Source organism: Myotis davidii, unplaced genomic scaffold, assembly GCF_000327345.1.
Source record: "Myotis davidii unplaced genomic scaffold, ASM32734v1 scaffold9, whole genome shotgun sequence".
Classification (NCBI taxonomy): Eukaryota; Metazoa; Chordata; class Mammalia; order Chiroptera; family Vespertilionidae; genus Myotis; species Myotis davidii.
In genome coordinates this window covers 470,338-480,069 of record NW_006299435.1, presented here as the reverse complement: position 1 = coordinate 480,069, position 9,732 = coordinate 470,338, and positions in this window count along the sequence as shown.

Sequence of the window (9,732 nt, the reverse complement as noted above, 5' to 3'; positions counted from 1 at the left end):
ACGATCCTTGGAGGTGCGAGACCCGACGCGTTCGCTGGAGCCAAAGAGGGGAGCCACGGCTACCCCGGAGGGCTGGTCTCCTGGAGCTGCGGGTGCGCAGGGCCCGAGAGCGGATCCGAGAGTTTCCCTGCGCCCAGGCCAGCCCGGCGCCTTCCTTCAGCGATGTAGTCCCTCTGCGTCTCCCCCAGGAAACCGCAAACCTGAGGGGAGAGCCGCTTCCCACGCCCAGCCGCCCCTGGGACTTGCCGATCTGATCCCTCCGCCTTACTTTTTACCGCGATTACTAACGTGCGCCGTGCCTCACCCCCCTGACTCGGGAGGATTCTGGAGCGGGGAGGGCAGGGTGTGTGCGTGTGAGATTGCGTTAGCGCGACACTGCCAAGGGCTGGCTGCCGTGTTACCTGCTTTAAGCTTTTTTCGAGTTGGGCGAGCGCTGGACGTGGCAGTTAGGAGGCCCCAGAGAAAGGATGCTCAGCTGGATGCTGGGGTTTCGAGGCAGAGGAGCTACCCCAACCCCTCCCAAAAAGAGCAGGAAGCCCCAAACTCGCTCTTTCCCCGTAGGAAATAGCCGTGTTGGGGTGCGCCATTCACTTTAAAGGCCGATGAACTGAGAGTGGCTCTTGTGAGCCAATTGCCTGGCCGCGGAGGGAGGCTGCACGGCCCTCGCCGCGGTGTCTCATTTACATGAAGGCTGTGGAGGTTTCCGTCTGAGAGCGCAGGAGGGGTCTGGGCAAACAAAAACCTTCTCCAGGCCCTAATTCAAACTTAATACTGTAGCGAGGTTTCTCGTATGGGACACTAATCACTGCAGAGCTTGGAATAGATCAGCGGTTTCCAAACACCCATCTGGCAACCAGTGCCCATCACTGATGTTTTCATGGGTCCCCAGGGAAATGAAATAATAGTAATAATAATAATAATAATTAATAATAATAAAAAGATGTAGCCTGTCTCACACACAGGAGTGTTTCTTTGCCAACCAGTCCCCTACTTCCCAAGGACTGTCTTTTAATTTGAAATTCTTTTTTATTTGTAGTGGGAAACTTATTTTAATGACTTAAAGTGGTAACAGAGGGTAGTTTTTCATTTTTGACAAAACAGAAAAATCTGGTAGTCCCATAAAAATTTTGCTCCCCCTCCTCCATTTTGTTTTGTTGTGTTCTTAATGTTCCGTGAACTCCAAAAATTAGGAATTGCTAAAGGAAATGACCTCTAAGTTCCCTGACAGCTTGACATTTCTGTGATTCTAATAAAAACTCATATTTCCAGTTGCAAAGAATTCTTTCTGTATATTATTTTTCATTTGCATTGTGAGTTGTTTTTTGAAGTTCATACATGTTCCTACAATGATCTTCATTTTTCGGGTGGGTCCAAAAGGGTGAAGTGACTTGCCCATCCTCCTTGTCTAGGGGCCTCAAGTCTTTTAGGCTCAGTGCCCTTTTCCTACATGATGCACCTTAGTTGGGGAAAAAAGCACTGAGCCATGGTGGTCTATATTTCCACTCCTTCGGGTTACTTTTTCCTTCTGCCGTTGCCTTGGAGCTCAGCCAGCTCCTGGTGGGTCGGCAGAATGGTGGCCGAGCAAGCCCAGCGCTGGCCTCCAGACCTGGTCATCTCCCTCTTATGTATGCCCTGCAGCTTGTCGAGGTTCAAAGGGGCTGACTCAACTCCCCGTGAGTTCTGGTTCCCAGTGGTGCTGAGCCAACTTCAAACATAGTTTGAAACAATTTTTCTCCTTTTTCCTTGAAGCCCTGCAGGTACTTTCTCCGGAGTTTGTTTCTATCTTGCTACTACTAGTAGGAACATGATTTGAAAGAAAAACCTTCCTCACCCAGTAAAAGAAAGAGGTGATCTCGGGGCCCCTGCCAGGGTGTCCCTAGACCCTTGGTCGGCAAACTGCGGCTCGCGAGCCACACGCGGCTCTTTGGCCCCTTGAGAGTGGCTCTTCCTAAGCCTTAAGAGTACCCTAATTAAGTTAATAACAATGTACCCAACTATATAGTTTAAGTTTAAAAAATGTGGCTCTCAAAAGAAATTTCAATCATTGTACTGTTGATATTTGGCTCTGTTGACTAATGAGTTTGCCGACCACTACCCTAGACCATTAGCCAAGTTGCCTGTCTATTGCTTTCCCCACACTTTCATCTCTGTGCGTCATGCAGCTGGAAACAGACTTTTCAGGGTGCTCATTTCAAACAGGCCTCTGGGATGCTGACAACCCCTATCCCAGGCTTATCTTCTCTGCTCTCCGCTTTACCCCATGGCCAAGAGCCTCGGGACAGGGCCCTGGGACCAGCCTTCCCCCAGAACCAAGGGAGGGTTTCTCTGGGGTGAGCCCTTGCTCCCCAAGGAGTGGGGAATGTGCTGTGATAGGACTAGCGCCGTGTTTGCTATTATAGTTTATTACTTTTTAAATGTCCTTTTAGTGATGCCCTGCTAACAGAATGCTCTGAGCCCTTTAGTCTGTTTAGAGGACTCCTGGTGGCAGCACTTGCCCCCACCCCCATGTTCCTGGGTCGGTGATGGGCTGTTGGAATGTGCCTGTGGGTTGGTGGCCCTCTTCAGGTAATCGGATGTAGGTTTAGAAGTGACAGGACAATGAAATGCAGATGCGGGCCTGGTGTGTGGACTGCTGTTTACCCTGGGGCCTAGGTATTTACATTCTGGCTCCGTTATCCTTGAATTGGGGGGCTTTGTACAAAGGGGATTGAGGCGGAAGAGGGCAGGGCCTAATTAGCTCTAATTAGTATTCCTCCCCTGCTTGTTCTCCATGCTTATTTAGCTGCTGAGGCAACGGGGAATTAAAATATCTAAGTAGTTGGCAAAGGGCCCTTGGTGCCTGCCTGGCAACTACCTTTTCTCCTTCAGCTGGTGCGCGGGCATATGCTGAGAAGTGCTAACGCTATCAGCAGTGTGGACAGTCACACAGCACTTAAACAACAGTGGCCTTTCTCGGGCTGGTGTGCGGTTGGGTCATGGGGTCGCGGCTCTTTTCACAGGTATCTTCATTGGACTGGGGCCCAGGGCTTTGGAAGCCAAAGCTACGGTTTGTGTTCTTTCTTTGCAGTTGGAATGGGATTAATGGCCTTTGTAGATGTAAAGGACACTTTATTTACAGGCGCTCATTTGTTTGTGAGGCCTCTTCTTGCTTCCGTTGAAAGCAGGGTTTGATTCCGGGGCCACACCATGAAAAGCTTGCTCCAGGACAGGCCCTGACACACCCCCTATGGCGGATGTTTGGTGGGGGCTGTACATAGCGTGGCCTGCCTGCTCCTTACTGGGTTCCCTCCCCCTCCCCCCCCCTTCCCCACCCCCACTCCCACCAGAGCTTTGCAGAGAGGGTTGCTTGTCTCTTGTAGGCCTGGGACCAGCTTCTGCACGTGCCCCTTGAGTTATTCTTCACTCTGACTCAGCGATCCTGCTAAAACTTAACTCAGATCATGCCACTCTGCTTAAAACCCTCCAAAAGGTCTGCCGGTGTCCTGCTGGGCTCTCTGTGAACTCTCCCTTGCCCTACTCCCCTGACTTTATTTTTCGTACCACTTCCCCTCGCACACTTCCCTCCAGCAGCACGCGCCTCCTCCTGGCTGTTTCCAGCGAGATGCCCACGCTCCCATTGCTCCCGCCACAGACCCTTCCTCAGCCTGGAACACTCTCCTCCCTGAGATGCGGGCGGGCGGGTGGGCGGCTTCCTCTACCTTTTCTCCGTAGTTTCCCGCTCAGCCCCGCCCAACTAAAGCTGCAGCCTCCTGCCCCACCTTCTTCCTGTATCCTTTCCTTCCTTGATTTTTCTCCTTAGCTCTCATTGCCGGCTCATGTACTTGCTTACCTTGTTGTTATCTATCTTCCCCAGCAAGTGTATCCCCCATCCAGGACATCCAGGACATAAGCTCCCTGAGGCAGGGAGTTTTATCAATCTGATTCCTCTCTATCCTCTGTGCCTGGAACTGCGTCTGAATGATATTAGCTGAACGCATAGATGAGCAGCATGTCTTGGTAGTGTGTGTGTGTGTGTGTGTGTGTGTGTGTGTGTGTGTGTGGCTTGTTTCATCCTTACCTCCTTGCTGCCTTCTCCAACTAGTTTTGAGGTCAGGACTCTGTGTGTAGCTTGTTAGGAAGAAACATTCTGGGGGAGAGAGAGAACCCATTTAAATGTCAAGATTGGCGGTGGGGGTCGGGGGTGTAGCAGAATCTGTGATAGAGACCGTTTAGTTGAACTGTTTGCATGAAGATGCTGAGGCCTGGGAAGGTAAAATGACTTGCTCAAGGTCACATGGCCAGTAAGTGGCAGAACAAGTCCTTGGATCTTTCATGCCCATCATATCCTCTCCTCATCCCGTAAGTCCAGCCCAAATGCCCCCTCCCCTGTGGAGGCTTCTCTGCATCCCTCTGGTGGAGCAGAATTGGCCTCTCTTCCGTTGGCTCATAGCACATATGGGGACTGGAGGTGGGGTCTGTCTCACCTGCTACCAGGTGAACTGCCCTGGTCCTACTTACCGTAGGTTCCTGATACAATCACTCCATGGTTTCAATGGCATTAAAAAACCCCAAAATGTTAACTTTTAAGGAATGTAAAACAGCCCTAGCTGGGTTAGCTCAGTGGGTAGAGATAGAAACATCAGTGATGAGAGAGAATCATTGATGGCTGCCTCCTGCACACCCCACACTGGGGATTGAGCCCACAACCCAGGCATGTGCCCTGACCAGGAATCAAACCATCACCTCCTGGTTCATAGGTCAATGCTCAACCACTGAACCACACTGGCAGTCTCTAACTCCTCTCCCTCCGCCCCGCCTCTCTGAAATCAATAAAAATATATTAAAAAAAAAAGAAATGTAAAACAGTTCTAAGTTTACAAAAAAATTGAGAAGATAGTACAGACAGTTCCCATATACCCACTTCCAGTTTTGCCAGTTATTAACATCTTGCATTAGTATGGTTCGTTTGTTACAATTAAGGAACCACATTGACATATTATTATTAACTAAGGCCCATACGTATTCAGATTCCTTAGCTTTTAACTAACGTCCTTTTTCTGTTCTAGTTTCCCATCCAGGACCCCACCTATACTGAGCTGTCCAGATTGTCCCTGCGAGGTCTCTTATGTACCCAGAGTACTTGCTGCACATATGTTACAAATAGGCCTCCCCCATTCTCATTGAAAGGCAGCACTAAACACACATCTGCATCTTGCCTTATTTATTTATTTATATTTTTAATCCTCACCCGAGGTTATGTTTTTATTGATTTTAAACTGAGAGGAAGGGGGTGGGGAGTGAGAGAGAGAGAGAGACAGACAGACATTGGTCATTGCCTCCTGTTCACATCCCAATCAGGAATTGAACCTGCAACCTGGATATATGTCCTGACTGGGAATTGAAACCACAGCCTTTTGGTGTACAGGACGATGCTCCAACTGACTGAGCCATCCAGCAGGCTCAGTCTTTTATTTTTAACATAGCAGTATATCAGAGTAAGCTTTATATTAGTATATAAAGAGTATGCACATTTTTTAAAAAATGTGGAAAGTATTCCACTGTGACCTAGACACAGTTCTTATATCTAAAGCTGACATTGTTGGGTGTTTTGCTGATGTCTGAAGTTCAAAAAGGCAGTCTAAAATGTGAACTAAGATAGATCCTTCCTAGAGCATATTCTATTTCATTAGAGCCCCGATGCATGAAATTCGTGCAAGAGTAGGCCTTCCTTCCCCTGGCTCCAGGCATGGGCTTCCCTCTGGAACTCGGGACCCAGGCTTCCTTTGCAGCCCCGGCTTCGTCCAGAAGGACATCTGGTCTAATTAGCATATTACTCTTTTATTATTATAGATAGTAACATCTTCAAATCCCTCTTCCCCCCATGACCATTTAGTTGCTGGATTCTGTATTGGGAATAATTGATCTATTGTGTGGACCAGAGGTCCTCAAACTTTTTAAACAGGGGGCCAGTTCACTGTCCCTCAGACATTCCACACATGCACACTGCAGGCCCGGGATGAGTCGGCTGCTAAGCAGGACAGGCAGCGGTGGCAAAAACACCCGGCGGGCTGGATAAATGTTTTCGGCAGGCCTCATGTGGCCCGTGGGCCGTAGTTTGAGGACCCCTGGTATGGACAAATGGCAGATGTAGTTCAAGTCATACGGAGAAGCATGCCAGCACCTTACCAACTTTTTTTCTTTTTTAAACAAGAATAATGAAATGTGCCCTGGCTGGTTTGGCTTGGTGGATAGAGTGCCAGCCTATGGACTAAAGGGTCCCAGGTTCAATTCCGGTCTAGGGCACGCACTTGCCCAGGTTGTGGGCTCCATCTCCAGTAGGGGGTGTGTAGAAAGCAGCCAATCAATGATTCTCTCTCATCATTGATGTTCCTGTCTCTCTCTACCTCTCGCTTCCTCTTTGAAATCAATTAAATTATATTTTTTTAATAAAAAAATAGAAAAAAAGAATAATGAAATGTTTTTATTTTCTGTTGTCTTGAAAACAGTGACTACCATGTAATTCAGTACAGTATTTCTCTGACCTGGCTTCTCGTATCTTGAAGGTGATGGCACAGACATTAACTGCTCCAAATGTCATGGTCTGTTACTGTTCATGTGCTTAGCAGGGAGAGCGTACACCCCATGTGCTCATCATGCTTTTCCCACCTCCCACCTGAATAGCGCTGGTCTCCTCTCCCCCAGCCAGTAGGGCCGGTTCAGCCTGGCGCTCACTCCTGCTATCCCACTGAATGTTTTGGTCAGGAAACTTCAACTGCTGCATATGTGCTTCAGGAGGTGTTGAACTTGGACGTGTGCTGGGGAGAGGCAGAAGGGAGGGAGACCAGCCAGGAGGCTGCTGCAGGAATCCGCAGAGGGCCTGGCCTGGACTATGTGGGGTGGGGAGGGGGCGGGCAGGAAGGGCTGGATTGGAAGAAAGAAACATTTCATACATCTTGAAGGAATGATCAGCCGGACATGGTGGCTGCCTGGATATGATTGATGAAAGAGAGGGGTGAGTCAATGAGTTTCGGAAGGAGAGCATATTTTTAGATTATGGTTTGCAGTAACCCCCCAGCTCGGAGACATTAAGCGCTGCAGGCAGTTGAAGTTGAGCTGGGAGTAGTCACTACACGAATAGCAACTAAGAAAAGATGTGGCCTTCATCTGTGCCGCTAGCGCCTTTCCGTGACCTAGACACAACACTCTGACATTTGTGAACTCCGGCTGTTTAGCTTTTTATTCATTGCTTCCTTCCTTTCGCAGTGCTGTTGGTGCCGAGTGACTCATCCAGCCAGATCCAAACTGTCTGAAACATTAATAGGTGGAGAGGGGAGAGATGCCAAAGGGAGTAACTCTGGCACCAGGACACGTATCAGCACACAGCCTTTGCCATCGGTGCCTAGAGTGCCTGACTGCTGCCTGGTACCTGGCAGGCTGTGAGCTCTTGGGGAGCAAGGCCTGGCTCACTCATCTCTGTACCTCTAGCATCCCCTAGTCCCGGGCTTGGCATGCTGAGTGCGGGTTTTTTTAAACTTTGATTTTGTTCCAACAGCATCCTACTTCTAGGGGAATAATTTCGAGTACAATAAAACTACTTTACTATTGCGTGTGAATGTTAATAACAAACTATAAACAATTAGCAACGCAGTATGACAGATATTTTACAGTCTGTCACATTTGAGCCTCTTCAGTGTTATGTCTAAGGCTCATAACACTAACTGGCACGCGTTATGAGGTGGGCAACCCCTGGCACACGTTATGAAGTGGGCAACCCCTGGCACGCGTGCCAAACATGGCATGCCAGTAACTTTTGCTGGCATGCGAAACCTTCTCTTATAATCTTCCATTTACAATTTTTTTCTTAATAGCGACTTTTTTATTTTTCAGATAAATTCAGTGTAGGTGCATCTTAGATAAATAAATAATTTTACATAACAAGTTATCTTAAAGACCATAGACATGGATTGACGAGAGAGGGGAAGAGCAATTTCTATGCCTCTGCCTCTGCCATAACTCTCTCTGCCTTACTAGATTCGACCAGTGTTTTGGTTTCATCCATATACGCTTGTGAATCTTTTTTCTCAGTGATGAATTTTGTTAAGTCTCGTAATAGGAGTAGCCTGACGGATGAAAGTAGTAGCTCATGCATATCTCTGAAGGTCACGAAATATAAACCTGATGTAAAATCTCTGTCATCAGTGATGCAGCAGCAAAAGTCCCACTGATAATATCAAACGGAGTCATAAAGTTTTCTGTCAGACTATCAGTGTACATGTATACATTAAAAAATACATGTATTTTTCATCATCATATACTGTGTTTTTGTCGCTTGAATGAATTTTATTATTTCTTCAAGGTTCTTCACATACATACACCTTAAGAGATAGCAAGTAGGCGTAACATGTTCTCAAAAAATTAGGGTTGGCACGCAGAAGAATTTTGAGTCAGAGATTTTGCTGGTTTTGGCACGCACTCAACAAAAGGTTGCCCACCCCTGGTCTTAGGCTGGCAATGCAGAGGGCCAGAGCCCAGTCTCATCTGGGTCAGAACCAAGGATCCCTGAGCCCAGATTCCTCCCACACCCCAAGTTCCCAGAGCTCAGTGATGAAGCCCTGGTAATTAGAAAGTGGTGTTTGTGAGTTTATGTGGATTCAGAGACATAAATGAGATATTCGATCTCAAGTTTCTTTTTGACCAAAGGCCTGTTGGAGATCTCTTCCAGAGGACGCTGGGACTCCCTGTCACGTGGTGTTGAGTCTGGCAGGGTGCTGGACCATCAGGAGGTCCCCACATGGGCACTTGCTGGCCAGCATCCTCTCTGACCTCTCCTTGTAGACTGGGCTCCTGGTTCCAAATCACTCTTGTTTTTCATGTTTTCATCCATCAAATGAGGTGGCTTGACTCGCTCATCTTAAAACATTTTTGGCTCCAAGGTTCTGTAGTTCCATGATTGTATGGAAATAATTTTATACATCAAAGCACGAGGGCCTGAGTTTGTATTTGACGAGCTGAGGAGAGCAGGGGAAAGTCACTTTCATTCTAGATTTGATTGCCCCCTCCCCCCCCCCCCCCCCGTCAGGTGGTGGTTTCTGACAGGTAAGGGAATTGGACCGAAAAAATGCAACTGGCATTTGAAGTGTATCCCACACACATTCTCTTTCCTAAAGGCGAAAGTGCCCATTTGAAAGCCACTGTAAGCAGGCAGCAGGCAGGAGTCTAAGATTCTCTTGGTCAGTGTTTGGACCTGGGAGGGGTCCCTGCTCAAGTGAGGTCATGCCCCTGGTTGGTCCCAGCTCTCTCTCTGGGCAAGTGTGCTCTTCGTCCAGCGCTGTACCCAGGAGGCCCTGCCGCAGGACTGGCAGTGAGGTGGTGTCTGAGCAATGCCAGCTCCGTGGCTGGGAGGCAGGGGTCCCTACAGGATGATGGCGGGGGGACAGGGACCCAGGGTTCAGGGCTGGGGCCTGTGGCTGGTAGAAACCATTGTTTTCACCTCAAGCCACCCTTTCTTACTTCCCAGCAACTCAGGTCCAGCCTATTTCTCTTCCCGCCTATGCCCACTACCATTCTATCCCTCCAGTGTCCCTTGGGGAGACCCAGCGTAGCTTCCAGTGTCACCCAGTTCCTGTGTGTTTTAATGTCTAGTGACAAAGGAGAAGCAGGGAGTTAAAATGAGCAAATTAGGGAAATACTCCAGTTTCGAGATGCCTTATAATAAAAGTTATTCTGGTGTCTAGGAGATAGGGAACGACCTCT